This window comes from Egretta garzetta, unplaced genomic scaffold, assembly GCF_000687185.1.
Source record: "Egretta garzetta isolate BGI_Z169 unplaced genomic scaffold, ASM68718v1 scaffold251, whole genome shotgun sequence".
Classification (NCBI taxonomy): domain Eukaryota; kingdom Metazoa; phylum Chordata; class Aves; order Pelecaniformes; family Ardeidae; genus Egretta; species Egretta garzetta.
Genome location: NW_009258952.1, coordinates 6,363,299 through 6,380,006, shown reverse-complemented (window position 1 = coordinate 6,380,006; position 16,708 = coordinate 6,363,299). Strand labels below are relative to the sequence as shown.

Below are 16,708 nucleotides of genomic sequence, written 5' to 3'. Positions count from 1 at the left end.
GAAGGCTGCTGCAGAGCTACTGCCCAGCTAGGAAGACAAGTTATTTGAAAGCTACGGGGTTACAAACAAGCGAAGAAAGTCGACTGATCGTGCTTGTCACAGGACAACTGGGCTGTCATGTTGAGCCAGAGGCTGGCTGACGGACGGGCATGAGCACGGAGCATCACCAATGCAGCATCGCAGGCCTGGCCCCGGAGCGGCGGAAGCAGCAACACAACACTTTCCACAGCTTAACATCAGGCCAACCTCAGTTGGGGCTTTGCAGAAGTAAACATGACTCTAGGAGTTCTTCTCAGAGGGTTATTTTTAAATACCTGACCATATGAGCTTCCTTGGAATAGGAAAAAAGGGGAGGCAAAACTAAACAGTCATTACATATATGTTTAAATATAACATTAAAAAACCCACAAGATATTTGAACTGACTAGAAATGTTCAGTTTCATTTTAATTTTAAAGTTGGCAATGGACCTGGACCAAAAAAGGTTATATTCTGACCGAGATGCAGCAGCGTGTAGTTTCTAAAACCAGTCTTTAAAACAGTTCAGAAGAGGGGGGAAAAAAAAGACCATGCTCAAAATCTCTCACTTAGAAAAGTAGCAATTTGGGTTTGAGTCCTTATTCAGAGATGTGCTAAAGTCACTCAGAGCTGGAAGAGAAAGCTCAAGTAGGAAAGGCAAGAGCACAATGGGAAAGTGCACAACGGGAGCGCGTGGCTGTAGGGAGTTCAGTTAACAGCAGCAACATCAACAAATAAGTTCGGGAGGTTTGACCCTGAGTTTTCTCAATACTGCTTTCCCTGCAAGAAGCATCTGCGCTAATGCCAAAAAGGCACTTGTAAGTCTTTATCTACTTCTGTTTCAAAATACAGACATAAACACATCTAGGTCTATGTAAATCATCTTGAAAGATGCAGTGGGATGCTCAGCGAATACATGGTCACAAGCACCAAGCGTTATCAAGAGTAAAGGCTGAGACCCAGAACGAAAACACACACACATCCAATGGCATATTTTGGGAATACTGATACTGTTTGACTGCTGGGAATCTAACAACTATATTTCTCCAGCAGTACCTGTTAATACATTTAGAATCAAATTCCACAACACTACCTAAATTACAAAGCAAGCAACTGCTTGAAAACATGCTTTCAGTATGTAAGAACCATATTTTTGTTTATGGAGAAAAGGATCTGTATATCAATTAATCTCAAGTCAACTGTCCCCTTCTGCTTACTTGGGATTTTTTTGGCTGTCACCATCAATAACACATGCAAAAACTCGCATAGCTCTGCCACAGTGCTGGTTAATTATCCATTTGCTGAAATTCTTCTGAGCAAAATTATTTTATTTGTCGAGCAGAATTGTCTTTTTTATAGAGTGTTTTGGCAACGGAACAGTAAAATTTGACAATGGAACAGCAAAATTTAAATACTAAAATTACATTATATGATCTTAATATATGACAGTATTAGCCATTGAAAAAACGGCACTTCTTCCAGTATGCACATTCCCTTTCATGGTTACTCTTAATTACTTACTCCCTCATCTTCTCTTGGCTTCCTAACTTTGGACTTTTATATCATTAGAAGAAACTGATTTTTTGGTTTCAAGAAAAATACACTCGCCCTGCATCTCAGAGAAGAAAACGCAGAGATACTAAGCCTTCTTCTGAGTAATAACACCCTTAAAAAAAAAAAACAAACCACCAAACCAACTCCCCCTTCCCCCAAAGCCACCAACAGAAGAAAAACACCAGAAAGACCCAACCCCAGGTGATACTGGCTAACACTTAACAGGTTTACTTATTTTAATGTTTGGATATTCAATACATTTTAATTTACTATGTGTACAGCCAGGTTTCTGGAACTGCAGAGCTTCCCTTCACATGGCAGAGCACAAAAAATAATTCTGCACTGTCTGTCCCAGACTGGTTTCCTTTCTGCTACATTCACACCATATATTTGAGATGATCTGATAACTCACTTCTGGTTGTGCACAAGTGCTGCAGCTGATGAGGTTTTTGGTTGTTTATTAGAGGGGGAAGGAAGAGGTACCTTGACTTTTAACCAAACTCTGTGACGCTGTATGAATCTTTCCTATAGTGGTCGTTCTTAAATGTTCATTTCGGTTCCAAAGCACTAATTTTCTTTCTGAGCTTATAGGATTTCTCTCAAAGTACACAACTTTAAAAAAAAAAAAAACAAAACCATAAGCATTCACATCACATGTACCATGTGTGCACTAATCATCCGCAGAGACAGAATAAACCCCTCTACTATATACACTTTTGAGTCTCAGCAAGTTCTGTACTTACTCGTATTTGCAATACCCCCATGGGTCTTAGTCGCGTTCCAGAACCCTTCATCTCAGGCAATGCATTTGGGGTTTCCTCACCCCAAAAAGCTGACAAAAGGCTGAAGGCAATGAACTGAGAATGACAGGGGAATAAAATGAAACATTTAATATTTACAAGAGAAGATTTGGAGTTCTAACCATAAATTGGCTTTCTTCAGAGTTGTTTTATCCCTTGGTATTTATAACCAGCTACAAGATAATAGTTAATTTGGCGTGAGTGCAACTGAGTGTCTGCAGGAGACTAAAGCCATTAAAACCATCTGCAGACAGCAAGTGGAAGTAAGTGATCCTAGGGTTACTTCTTTCTGCTATTACCTTTGTATCTTGAAGAGGCACCGCTTCCTTACCGTCCATATAAAACTTTTCAGCGTTCAACAGAGTTAAGTTATAAAGCCACAAAATGAAAAAGCATGAAAAACCCCTCACAAAATCCCTTAGCACCATCAAAACCAGGTTTCACATGACAATAAAAGGTTATCATCCCGTTCACTTTGTTTCTATGTTAATGTGCCCCAAAAAACCCTGAAGAAATAGAGCACAGGAACAGAAAATCAAGCTCTTGAGTTAGGACCTAACTTAGCTTGCCTGAGCTAATCAGTCTCCTCACATGGATGAATTATAATGCATTTAACCACACACATGCCCTTTTACAACTGTGCTGCCCTCTGTACTTCACTACAATATTCACTATATTCAGTGTTTTGTCTTACTTTCATTGCCCACTGCATGACTGCACACACCATTTATTGCGGTATTCAGAAGTGTTCAGTGTTGAGTATTAGTTTCATAAGAGACCTTTCTATGAAGCTCATCAGTAAGTTGACTTGCTTCACTTACAGCATCATTTGCATTTAGAATCAGCATTATGCCTGCTTCCAGCATGAGCAACAAGTAGTATATATATGCAGGTGGTTATTATGGAAACTTAGGCCCACATTTTCCGAAGTACTTGGGAAATATATTTATTTAAATATTCAAAACACATCATCTCCTGACTCAAAGTACAGCTTCTCCTTGAGAAGTCTGAGCGCTCAGCATTTTTGCAGATCAGCCCAAAGCTGAGCACATGCAAGCAGGATGCACATTTAGTGCCGACCTCCTAAAAAGCCGAGTGACGTGTGAGCATCACATGGGAAGTGGGTGGCAGAGCCCAGGGCAGAATTCAGTTCTTTACAATTGCCTTGGTCAGGAGACTATTTTCTGACTCCAACCCTTAGCCTGTTCCATTCTCACCATCCATTTTCTCCTACCAGTATGACAGCAATCAAACAGCACCCCTATGAAGAATGGGTCCATCGTATGCGCTAAATAAAACAGGGGTCTGGTAGTAAAATTATAGGCAATTGCAAAGCTGAAGCCCGTGGCACAATGCATATGCAGCCAGGGAACCGAGCTACGCTTGCACAAATAACCTGAATTTTGGCACTTCTAACGTCTGTGCCATAGCTTTTGAACTTTTAGCACTCGTTCGCTATTTTTGGTACATCATTTATCATGTTTTGGAAAAAGCAACAGCAACAATAACAAATCATCACTTGGCATCATGACTGCAAGCATGAGGACAGGGCAAGCAAATACCTCGCAGTCCCAGAACGGACCTCCAGCGCCTCGAGCTCACAGGGCAAGCAAAAGCAAGCAAAACAGCTACCTTCATATGGGCTCATTTTGCAGATATTATGAAGAACAGATAAAACGGTATGTTTCTCATCTTTGTTTTCATTCCTAAATAAGACTGTTTGCTGAAACTGTATGCCCCCTGCCTCCTCCTCAGCATGGTATGCCATACCGGCATGCTCTGCTGGGCATAATGCCTCTCCAGCCGCTCGACCCAAGTGTGGTTCCCCCTCCCTTCTCGGCCTCAGCCCTGGCCTCCCGGCCAAAGACCACATCCCCATCTAGAATAAGAAATGTAAAGAAAAAAAGGCCAAGCTAGTCCATGCAGATAATGCATTTATTTCACAAAAGAAGCTGAGCAAAGCACAAGTATACTTGCTAGGGACAACACCTTCCGACACTTCATCTACTGACGTAAAAGTATCCTACAGCTTACACGCTGGCCAAGTTTGCTTGTTTTTTCATTGGGACAGAAAAAAAAAAAAGCATTATAAAATGGGGTTTTTTCCCCTCAAGAAAAACCCCCAAACCTAAACAACTCACTTCACTCCAAAGCATAGAGTCTACAGAACTACTAAAAAAGGATACAATACAGTTTTAACCAGCCTCATTCACAAAAACAGCTAGAAATTTTCCACCGAAAACCACAAACCAAGTATTTATTAATTCAGCTTTATTTAGGTAGACACCTACCACAAAAACTTGGTAAAGATGGAAGCAACTGAAAAGCAGATTTCAGGTGAAGTCCCTGGTGACTGGAAGAAGGGCAACGTTGTGCCCATTTTCAAAAAGGGTAGAAAGGAAGACCCTGGGAACTACCGACCTGTCAGCCTCACCTCTGTGCCTGGGAAGATCATGGAACAGATCCTCCTAGAAGCTATGTTTCATTGGGACAGAAAAAAAAAAAAGCATTATAAAATGGGGTTTTTTCCCCTCAAGAAAAACCCCCAAACCTAAACAACTCACTTCACTCCAAAGCATAGAGTCTACAGAACTACTAAAAAAGGATACAATACAGTTTTAACCAGCCTCATTCACAAAAACAGCTAGAAATTTTCCACCGAAAACCACAAACCAAGTATTTATTAATTCAGCTTTATTTAGGTAGACACCTACCACAAAAACTTGGTAAAGATGGAAGCAACTGAAAAGCAGATTTCATACTCATATTGAGATCTGTCAGCATAAATTATAGATATTATACTAACAGTTTGGCTTAAAATATTACCTTCTCCAACCCTTTGCCCCTTTTATGTGGGTTGTCAGCTTTACAAGCCACTATTTTTTACGCATTGAGTTTTATTTCTACATATATGTATATGTTTCTAAATGTTTATTTATCATATATAAATAGGTTTCTATGTTTTATATATAAGTATATATGTAAAAAAGACTACAGCCAAAATTTTATTTAGATATTAATAAATCAGACTTTGGGGAGGGGGGATAGGGAAGATGATGTTTTATAATTTAAGTAAATGAAGTGTGAAAGAATAAAGCATCCATTTTGGAAAAATGGGCATTTAATGAAAAGCTTCTCAGCTAAATGTGAAATACATTAAAAATATACTGCAAAGGCAACTCTGGTTCTTTGGCATCATATTTGTTGCTGAACTGTTCATTTAAGGACTACTAGCACAAGTTTGAATACAAATGTAATGTGTAAATTACTCAGCCCCAATTCAAGATGTCTGTGAACTAAAAATAATAAACTAATTCAAGTCTCATATGAAGAGCCAGATGTTTATCATGCTGGGGAATGGGAGATGCCATACGATGATGTTTTCTACCTTCCCTTTTGGGTTCCCTTAAAAGAAGACTCACACTATTAATGTGCATAGTCAGCAAACACCTGATCACATTACAGAGCACAGATTAGTGGACCAGATCTGTTGTGATCTGACAATCTTACTACAGGCAATAAAACTAAACTAATTTTTGAATTAATCTTTTCTTCAGAGAAAGACAGCTGATCTTGATTAAAAACTGCTGTGAAATCCACTCCCATATATGGCAACATAATGTTCAGCTGTTGTTATCCTTCCTCCAAAAACTTGCACCTTTAGTTTTGAACTAAATTTATCGAGCCTTCCTGCCTCTGGATCTGCTTATAGATCTGTTTGCTTAACTTCTGGGCCTGCTATCGCAGAACTGTTCATTGTGTAGGAACACAGAGGCAGGCAAGAGTTCTCTCTTCCAACTTTAGTCTTGTCTTTTCAAAGGGAAGCACATCCAGGTCCTTGGCTCTTTCAGCTCTTTTCTGATTCTTTAATCCGAAGACCTGACTTGGAGCAGTTCCTATTTATGAACCCAACCTATGGGGGCCAGCAAACTAATTAATTACCATAGCTTAATACAGAAATTATACAACATCCTGACTACTCCAATACATATTTCCTCTGCTCTATGCTTTTTGTTTACACAATCACGTCCTTTTCACCAGGATTATTTGGGAACTTCTGGACTCAGCTGATTATTCACCGTCACCCTTCTAACAGCCACCACTGTCAGTTTCTGGATGTAGGACAGTATCTGACTGCATTCAAACACACATTTTGTTAGCTTACTACCACTTGTCAAGCAGCCCATAGGGCTCTGTAGTAGTTGCTTGTTCTCTCCACTGTTCAGCATTTCAAACACTTGTGTATCATTTGCAGACTTTTTTCATATACAAAGTGCTATTTCGTATCACAAATATCAAAGGTCATATGACCAAGTCACTGTTTTCTGCTAAACTACTTGTTCAATGATTCCCCACTTAGAACATATTAACTAGCCAAGGTATGTATCACTTTTGAGTTTGCCTTGTTCTAATTTCCTAAAATTCTGTGCAACACCAACTCAAACGGCACGATCCACAGGGCCGTCTAAAAATTTATCCACAATGAATGGCAGTCATGGTTCTAATTACACCTTGAATCCCTGCAGTATCCAAATCCTCATCATTTGCTCTCTCTGTATATGTATTTCACTGTACAGAATGACTGAAAGAAAAATGAGCAAAATGTGATAGCAAATGTGATTTAAAAAAAAAAAAAAAAAAAAAAGAAGACTGGAGTTAGGGAGCTCTTATAAGGAGAAGAAAGTCCCGATTCCTACTGTTCGGTCCCACGTCTGTTTTGGTTTTGGTTTTCAGTGGCTCTGGATTAAAAGAACAAAACAAAAGATATTTTTAAAAATGCATAAGGGAACATTGTACTGTCCTTGTACAGCTGCTGCTGGGGAGAGGAAGGAGCTGGACAGCAACCTCTGCACTTAGTCACCTAAAGTTTATCTGAGCTCTGTTGCTGGAACATATTGTATCTTAGTGTATTACATGAAAACTACTAATTGTTCCTCCAGATAAAATCAGAGATGATCTTGTCAAACACACTATATTGGCTAGCATTAATTATACTGCTCTGTTTTAATTCCTGGTTAATCAAGTCCTTGGTCAGCCTTTCTGAGATTTTATCTGAGGTCAGAGTCAGGCTGTTAAGCCTAGAACAAGCAGCTCATCCAGCCCAAGACAATATTAAACTTCTTCCAAGTGCATTTAAATTTTCCACATGTGACAAAGTTCAGCGGGGGAAGAAGGCGTGGAATAAAAAAGAAAAATCAACGTTATCAGTACAGATAGCTCTGCAGATGTCCATGAAGTTATGGACAGAAGTTGGCAAACTAACCCAGTATGCCTAACTTCTCTGCTGTTTCATAGCCTGCTGAGGCAGCACAGGAAAGGCAAGGGTTTCATCATCAGCTCGTGATATCAAAACATAATGAGGTGTTTCGGGTTTGTGTGTTTGTTCTGGTTTTTTTTGTTTTTTTTTTTAAAAAAACAAAACACAAGATAAATACATTCTTCATTTTCTGTATTGTTAATTACTAAGTTGCAGTTTTCTCCCTGGGTTGCTTTGCTTTTTCTTTTGTTACTTTCTACAGTCACAAGCTTCTGGTTTAGATTTGTCTTCTTTCCCCCACACACCCCCTTTGATTTGTTACGCACCATTCCTAAACTGCCTTTATTCTCTTCAAAATATTGAAGGCTTTTAAATGTCATTTTTCATTTGCAGAGTGCTGGTTTGTTGTTGTGTTTTTTTGAAAGCAATTCTTTTTCAAATCATGTGGCTTATCATTTGTGTATTTCACACCTTCTGCAGTGTAAAATACGCAAATATACACAAATTTACATGCCCCTAGCTTTAGATATGTACTTCCCCTGCCATCCCCCAACTAGTTCAGACTTGACCATGCCTTGAAACTTGCAGCACTTTTTTTTTCAGTTGTGTGTTCAATCTTTCTTTAATTCACACAATGGGTTGTAATGCCTTTTTTTCAGAGTGCAAACTTCAGTGGGATGCAAACCATCCTCCGTAAGGAAGTTGCCATCTCTATATTTAGATCGCCAAAAGTTATCATACTACCAGAAGGGGACTTAGTATGCACTCCTCAGCTTGAAATCTCTCATGATATCCTCTTCTCTGCTCCTCTTCCTCATCTCTCTTAGAGAGTCAACTGTTCTCATCTGTAGTGTGACTTTAGCAGGTCTTCATCTTATGCTCTGTCATAAACATGTAAAATAATTTCCCCCAAGGTTGTCTGAAAACTCACAGTTAATTAATGACACCATTTCTGGCAAAGTCAGATGTCCTCAATACGCTTAGGCCTGTTTCAGTTTTCCCATCATAGATCTGCAAGTGAGGGGGAGTTTTGGTGGTGGTGGAATTTTGGGGTTTTGTTTTATTTGTTTTCAAAGATTTCCTTATGGAAGCAAATGTTCCTCAGAGTAGATTTTTGCTTCAAACATTATTGTATTTTCACTCACATTTTTCACACGAAAACATTCACTGAATTTGTAGCACTGTTCTTCCTTAGCACACACTACCTTGCAATTTCCTCACCAAGAGGTGAATCTTAAAAGTCTCCTTTCACAAGGTACGGAAAAGAATGAGGCAAAATCTCTAACAGTCATGTTTTTTTCTAACTACCATAGCTTCCCCACCTAAAAGAGTATCAGTTAATAACCTAAGGAAAAAAAGAGTTTAAAAAAAAGAAAAACCCCAAACAATCTCAATTCTTTTTGATCTTTGGACTTTGTGTTATATAAATTGTTTATTTTCCTAACACAGGAAAACCACCTAATTGGTCTATGCATACATACTTTTTTCTTCTTTGCTATATATTTATAACCTGGATCAGCTGTCCATATACTGGAAACAGCACTCTAAAAAGTCCACAATGATTTCCCAAGAGACGCCTTAACTTGATCCTTGGCTCATTTCCATCTAGCTGTCTTTTAGGGAAGAAAGTTCACTTCCTTTACCACCATCTTCATTTTATTGGAATGGAAAGTGAACTGAATGGAAACAGGAAGATTCCAACCACAAACTAAAAAAAAAAATCTTCTTCAAATGAGAAGCACAAAGTGGCAAAACTGGGGACTACTTCAGTTTTTTGCAGCATTAGTTAATCAAAGCTGTACTCAAATTAGCGCAGCTACAGAACTGCCATCTGTGTAGCAGCACGCAGGGCATGCAAACTCCATCACTCGGCTTAAATTAATGGCCAGCATTGCTAAAGCTTTCCAAAATAATTTTACTTTGTTTTCAAAGATACATTAAATCCCTAAATTGTGTCAACATTCTCTGTGGAATGTAGTTATAATTCCATAAAAACATGGCTGGTTTGGTTTGTTGATGGCATCAGTTAGAACAGCAGCGCTTTAGCTTGGAGCGGCTGGCACCCTGCGTCTCTGCTCACCAACTCCAGCGTATCTTACCCACCCCACTCTGTTTCCAGCCTTACTCCTCACGTGCATAAAGATCTGCCATGCATAAAAAGGGCATTATTAAATTAGTATCATAATCTGTTTCTGACCCACATAACTAAAAAAAAAAAAACCACACCACAAAACCAAAAAAAACAAACCCCACAAAACCCAAACTTTATTTTCCTTATTAACAGAGTTAATAAAACAGCAAAGCAGGACAATGAAATAATCTCAGTCCACAGAGATATAAACAGGAGCCATACTGATCCCTTTCTTTAATTAAGCAGAGAGGAGAAACAAGGAAAAATGAAGCTATGCCCTCAAAGTAGAAAGAGACTAATTTAAAAAAGATGGGTTTTTATAGCAGTTCCAAGACACTTTATACATTTTTAATTTTATTACATTTTTAACAAAATTGTAACTAAAAGCAATAAACATCCATTTATCACTTTTGCATTTCTGACTAAGAAATGTTTTAAATTAAAACCTTTCCAAGGCAGCGACAATGTTAGAAACAGATATCAGATAATTCTGAGATTTGCCAAAGAGACTTCATCCCATCACACAATAAATGAGTTTCTGAATTAACAGAAAAGACAACACATCTGCAAGCAAAGAAAATTCCACTTCTTCCCGATTATCTAAACAAACAGATAACATTACAAGTATGAAGCAGTAGTCTTATGGGAAAAAGAAAACAAACTCCTCATTAAAAATGCCCTTTACTAAGCACTTCTACGTACATCGGAAAAGTGACCAGCCTATTGATGCCATTATGCAACCCTTATGTACATATACATGTTGATTTTCATACACAGTGAGGAGTGATAAGAGACAATCAATGATCTAACTGGTGTCAAGACTCAAAGAAATTCTTATATGTGTTCCCAAATAGGAAAAAAAAAAAATCAAGACATCAAGTCACTCTGCAAAACAACAGGGATATGAAAGATTTAGATTAGCCTCGCCTTCTATACCATCTCTAACTGTGATGACAGACTGATGCTTCCCAGAAACCTCAAGCATCTTTCCCCTATAATTGCACCTAAATATTTTTCCCCTATTGTATACGGAAAGAAAACCTCTCTGACACCTTGACACAAATTACTTTAAAAGTCTTATTAGCAAAAGAATAAAAACATTTATATGGAGGATTACACCCAAATCAGATGTTTCAATCATCCTACAGAATGGCTTTTAAAAAGTCTATAGAATAACATTAACAAATAAATTAATTTGCAAGCCTATTCTGAATTAACTTTTGTTCTGAATCAGCTTTAGTCCATCATCTCACACTAAGCTTTGACTTACTAATGCCAACGTAATGTATCTTGAATGAACCTTTGAAATCTAAAGTAAAATTAATTTCTCAGTTAATTCAACATGCACACAACGAATTGCTGACTTCCAATAGCTACCTTGTTTAACACAGATTGCTTAAGGTAAAGCTATTGGTAAAATTATACGTGCTTGCTAAACATAGTCATTCAACAAGCACTGTGACTAACAGCTTACTTTCCTACAGGCCTGTGCTGTGTGGTTAATTGACTTTGTAAAGCTTTTCCCATGCCCGAGACATTTATGAAATCACCCTAACCTATGCCAGCTCCTTTGGGTCTAATGCCTTTTCTTCCTCAGTTCAGGTACTAATAAAGTCTCTCTCTCTCCTTTACTTGACTTTCTGTTGTTACAAATGTCTTTGAGACATTTATTCCTCCTCCCTTTGAGGTATCTGCTAGTATTTATTGAAAAGGGCTAATAATGAAAACTAACAAGTGATGAAACCCTAAGACAGGGAGACAGCCTAATCATAATCATTGCTTTTAATGCAAAAAAAGCTTAAACACTGACCTTCTGAGTTTTGAATGGTCATTAAATCCTTTCTAAGAGAGGGTGTCTTGATATATAGGGAAAACATAGCACCTTTCATCACATTTGTGTTGTACTACCCACAACTCTTGAAAGCTGATGAGAACAAGGAAACTGCACTGAATCACAGAAAGCCTGAAATTCTGGAAGAGCGCAGTTAAGGCACTACCTTGCCTGGAAATTAAGAGTGATGTTGGACCTGTTACCTGTTTTGACCTAATTAACTCCTTACTAAAACTTTACTTAAGACAAAGCAATTGTTCTTCAAAAAGTGCTAAACCTCACAAGTTAATGCTTAAGCTTCCCCCTAGGCTTTAACTCCATTAACTAGAAGTGTTAATTAGATCGAGCTAGGTAAATCAATCAGGATCACACCTCTAAAGCCTGGACTAGACAAGGCCTAACCCTAATATATACTGAGTGGACAGATTTATTAGCATGCTTATTAGCATAACTGCCTAGTAAATATCCCACTAGGCTTGTAAGCATCAACTCCTATAAGGTGCAATAATATAAAGAGATTAAAGGTTTATTTTAAAGAAAAGTGGTGACATGCTGGGCTAAATGAATACATGCCAGAAACTCAACATATACTTTTCCTTTAATTGGACACAGGCTACCATCTTCCAGCGTTATTTAAACGATAAAGGTCTAGCTCTAATATCTCTAGATGAAACCTTCAGCAAGATACTATCTGTAACTGGGTTTGGTTCTGAACTCTCAATGACAGTTCTGTAGTGGATGTCAAGTCCCTGTGGCCAGCACGAACGCAGTCCTGGTGTACTGTATCGCACCCACAGCACCTGGTACTCATTGTAAGATAGTCTAGCTTTTTACTGAGGGTTAATCTATGCTCTATAGTCACCATAAATAATGGCAAAGGAGAACACATGTAATGGGGTAAGAGAACACACAGAAAACTGAGGTTTAATTGACAAACAATAGCTTGCTTACACTGTACCAACGCAAGTTCCCTTACTCCAGACTAAGCAAGACTTTAATTCTAACTGAGAAAAAAGGGCAAGCTCATTAGTCCTTGGACATTTTAGCAACATAAGTGAGTAGTTCTGGAGAGGGGAAGAGTAGGTGCCATGCAGACATAACCTGTATTTTCTTCTTACTACACCTTCAGGTGCAAAGATTCCAGAACAGCAGGAAATAAGAGCATCCACAGTGTACAAGCTACTTACAAGAGGTATTCATTAACTTTATTTTACTATTTTTTAAAAAAAGCTAGATAAAACAATTCCAGATTACTTCCTGCACCAGGAGTTCTCCAGCTTTTTGAAGCTGAGCAGTTTTATTTGAGGTTATCACACAACTGGGAAATCTTGCTGCCCAAAACTTTGAGCAGATTAAAATGCTGTGATTTTTCTACAGCAATTTTGCTAGAAACAGTCCTTACATTCATAGCCCTATGAAGATGTTAAGTATGTGCCAAGTCTCCTATTTTAAGCTCATCTTCCATCCATCTCCCTTATAAGGGCAAAGTTTTCCAAGTTTGAATCAATCCAAAACACTGATTATGTATTAAAAATGCCATGCTAAAATCCCAATTAAGTTATTAAACAATGATTCAATTACTTCCCCATAACTTTTCCAAAATAATGTAGATTATTTAAAAAAAAAGCAAGATCCCGATTTCAGTCTCTCTCAACCAGCACTATCACCTTTCAGAGTTTGAACCCAGGACTAAATGCAATAACCACACTAAAAGAGCTTAACAAATGCATACTCTAATAGTGTTCTGTTTTTTCTCCTCATTCAACAAGTAGTCCAAATACACTACAGATTCTATAGAAAGAATTTTCAATGGACTATGGTAAAACTGTCCTCATAGTTCCAAACTACATTTTAGAACAATCAGTATATATTATAGTTTTCCTTCAAATTTGCTTCTGCATTGCACACAAACAGAAAAGACATAGCAATATTCTAGCCAAAAAAAGGAGAAGGCCAGTCTGTAAAGTCTGGAGAGTTAAGGCAAGATACCCATTGTATGCATGCAGCTCCTCATGAATGATGTAACCAACAGCAGAATTCCAGTCTTATCAGAGACTTGAATGCTTTCCTGGAGACAATGTACTCATTTTTTCTTACTACTGAATCTTTCTTGCCTTGGCAAGTTACGAAACTTTGGCTCCAACCTCACGAACGCCTAGATTTGATTTGATAATATTTGAAAGTAGCCAGACTTTCTAACATTGGCTAAAACTTCACGATTCTTACTCATGAAGCAAAAAGATAAAACAAGATAAAAAGTAATGCAAAAAAGCGGAAAACAAAACCTTTAAAAGGCATTGTATTCACCACTTGGTTATTTCTTCCCAGATTTAATATCATTCTATAAAACTTAAGAGATGCTAGATGTGTGTATCTCATTCTATTAGCAGGAGGTACCTATTTGTAACTGCAAGTTATAACCCTGAAGCCTAGCAGAGTTTGGGGATTGGGGCAAGGAGGTGTTGCTATTCTGGTTTGGTTTGTTTTCTTAATATATTGGTCTACAAAGTAAAAAACAAAACACCACCCCCCAGCCCCCAAAAAACAAACTCAAAACAAGATCCTGAAACAGTAACTATTTTCCATCCCTGCCTACAGCCGCAATAGCCCACCCTTAAACCCTCCTTTCTCCTCAACATAGAGAAATTGTGGTTGTAGCTGAAAACTGCTTTAGTCAACTGAAAACAAAAGAAGCAATCTGCTGTACTTTGAATTTGGCCACATCTTTACAGCCAAATGTTGCTTGCAACCTTTATAAGTCAACTGTTTAAAGCAGATGGGAAACCAACACTGTAGTCAATAGAAGGCAAAAATTGTTTTTAAGGCAATAAAATGAAATGAAGAAAGCATTACTCTACTGAATCACACTGACATTAGCGAGCAGTTTCTGAAGATCATACAAAGATAACAAAAAGACTTTAAACCTGAGTAAACAACTACAGACAAGACATTTTGTAGAACAATTAGAAATATTAATTTTCCAATCTACTTCCAAAAATCCAACTGTCATGTTCTAAGTCACCCACTTTTCCAGTTCTTATCTGTGATGAATTCACCCTTTCAACATTTGCAGCCTTCTCACCAAATAATAAGTCTACTTAACTACTTAAATTGTTATGTATTTTTAGGATTTTTGCATCATTCTACAAGTTCATAGGGGGTGGGGGAATGGGGTAAGTGGGTTTGATACTAAAGAAATTCCAGATTCCTTTTCATATTAAAAGTTTACTTGCAACCACTATATAACTCCTCAGACCTCACTGCTGTCTAGTAAAGCTGCAGAAAATGATGGAAATTTTACCATGTAGCCCAAAAGCAGACACCAAGTATACATTTCTGGTCTGTTCTCAGTTGTTTGCAGGACGATTCCTTACCTCCAAGAAGACCAGAGAGGATAGCATGTTACAAGGGGATGCCATTGCTCATCACTACTCCTTAGGACATTCTCTTTAGATTTCAGTCTTCATGCAAGCTAAAAATCACCAGGCTTTCTCAATGAGTTAATCCTGCTAAAACTAGATGACTTTTTCTTGTGAAGACACGAGGAACGCACAAGAGGTATCCCACAGAATTAACCATACACACACCACAACAACGATAACCTGTTCGGGCGTGCTTGAAAACCTATAGGTTTTGATCTTTCTGTTTACATTTTTGCAGAAAAAGACATGGCTTAGAACATGGAAGTGCACAACAACTACTTAAGAGTCAGCACGGGGAGGCAGGAGTTAAACTGCAGCATCTATCATGCGAAGGGCTACCATGTCCTCGATCAGACAGATGAAATTTGTTTCTGCAGAACTGAATTATCCATGTTATACTCTGTGATCACAGTTGAGGAGCTGGTCCCTAATGCAGCTAGATAAAACAGGTCAGTACATAATACAGTTTCCAAGGGATGCAATGCTTACTAGGGAGACCAGATGTTGAAAAGGAGACGAAGTTATACTCTTAACCCAAGCAGCAGCCCCAAGAGATACTTCGGCAGGGGCTGTATTTCCACAGACAACTTTTTCCTTTGGACACAGAACGAGTAATCTAGGATAAGTCTTCCATAAACATCCAGCATACTACCCAGATACTTAATTTAGGAAGACATGTCAACATCACTTCAGTAAAATCATCTTGTTTGTCATTAAACATAGTCAAAATGAGATTTCTAACACACAGGGATCCTAATAGTTCAGTTAAATTAATCGCACATCCAGAAATTTTTCTCTACTCTCCAATGCCAATTCTGCCCCACCCACACAACATTGAAAACTTACAAAAACAAGCCAAACGGGCAAGAAAGTCTCACAGCAAGAACATTTGAGCTTGGCATACATTAACTGCACTTTATGGCAAACAGTCTATTATGTAAGCATTTATGACTAATTTCTTTGTATTTAAATTAAAAATGCAAATGGAAATACAAGGCTGCATACCACAAGCGTTGTTTTAGTTAGTATAAAGAAATTAATTTACATTAAACATCAGCTCATTTAACCAACCAGAACCTGTATGTCCAACAGATCTTGAATAAAAGTGCCATCAGACAGTACTGATGACAGAAGCCAGATGCCCACAGCAAACACCCTAAGAAATATAGAGAAGTCTTACTATAAAAAGATATTTTTTCATTTTAGAAGCAGTATTTTGGCATGGGTGGAAGTGAAGTAGCACTACAGCAAGTGAGTAAATGACTCTGAAAAGCAAGAACTACAGACATATATTATTAGGTATAGTTACATTCCAAGTTGTTCCAGCAAGAACCTTGCCATTTAGGACATAATATTTTCATACTCCAGCCACACAGATCCCAGAGGCTCAACCCCCATTTCCTGCTTTCTACAACAAAGAGTGTCATTAGCTACCAGCATCATCAGGAATGCAGTACTACAGTAACCATACTTCAAGGAACCTTTCATCTAGTTTGAGAAAAACAAAAGTATGGTGAGACTGGTATGACAAGTTAATCAACTTTTAAGCTATTAACCATTAGCTTCAAACAAGACAGCTCAACTAGTAAGCACACAGTCTTACATGTACAGAACCTGCGCTGAACTCGTTAATACAAGTATTAAATGTTCAGTTTAGTCTGCTTCTTCTGATTCTCGACTTCAGTTTAGTCTGCTT

The 16,708-nt window shown here is 38.1% G+C and overlaps 1 protein-coding gene across 2 annotated transcripts in view; it reads right to left on the bottom strand.

The window, feature by feature from the left end:
• The window catches only part of NCOA2 (nuclear receptor coactivator 2), a 186,351-nt gene that overhangs the window by 136,395 nt on the left and 33,248 nt on the right, over nt 1-16,708 (bottom strand). The window contains exon 2 of one of the 2 annotated variants that reach the window (XM_035890074.1): nt 2,315-2,428. The exons of the other annotated variant lie outside the window; for it this stretch is intronic. The gene's annotated coding sequence lies outside the window, so the exon portion shown is untranslated. The remainder of the gene's footprint in view (nt 1-2,314; nt 2,429-16,708) is intronic. 2 annotated transcript variants of the gene reach the window in all.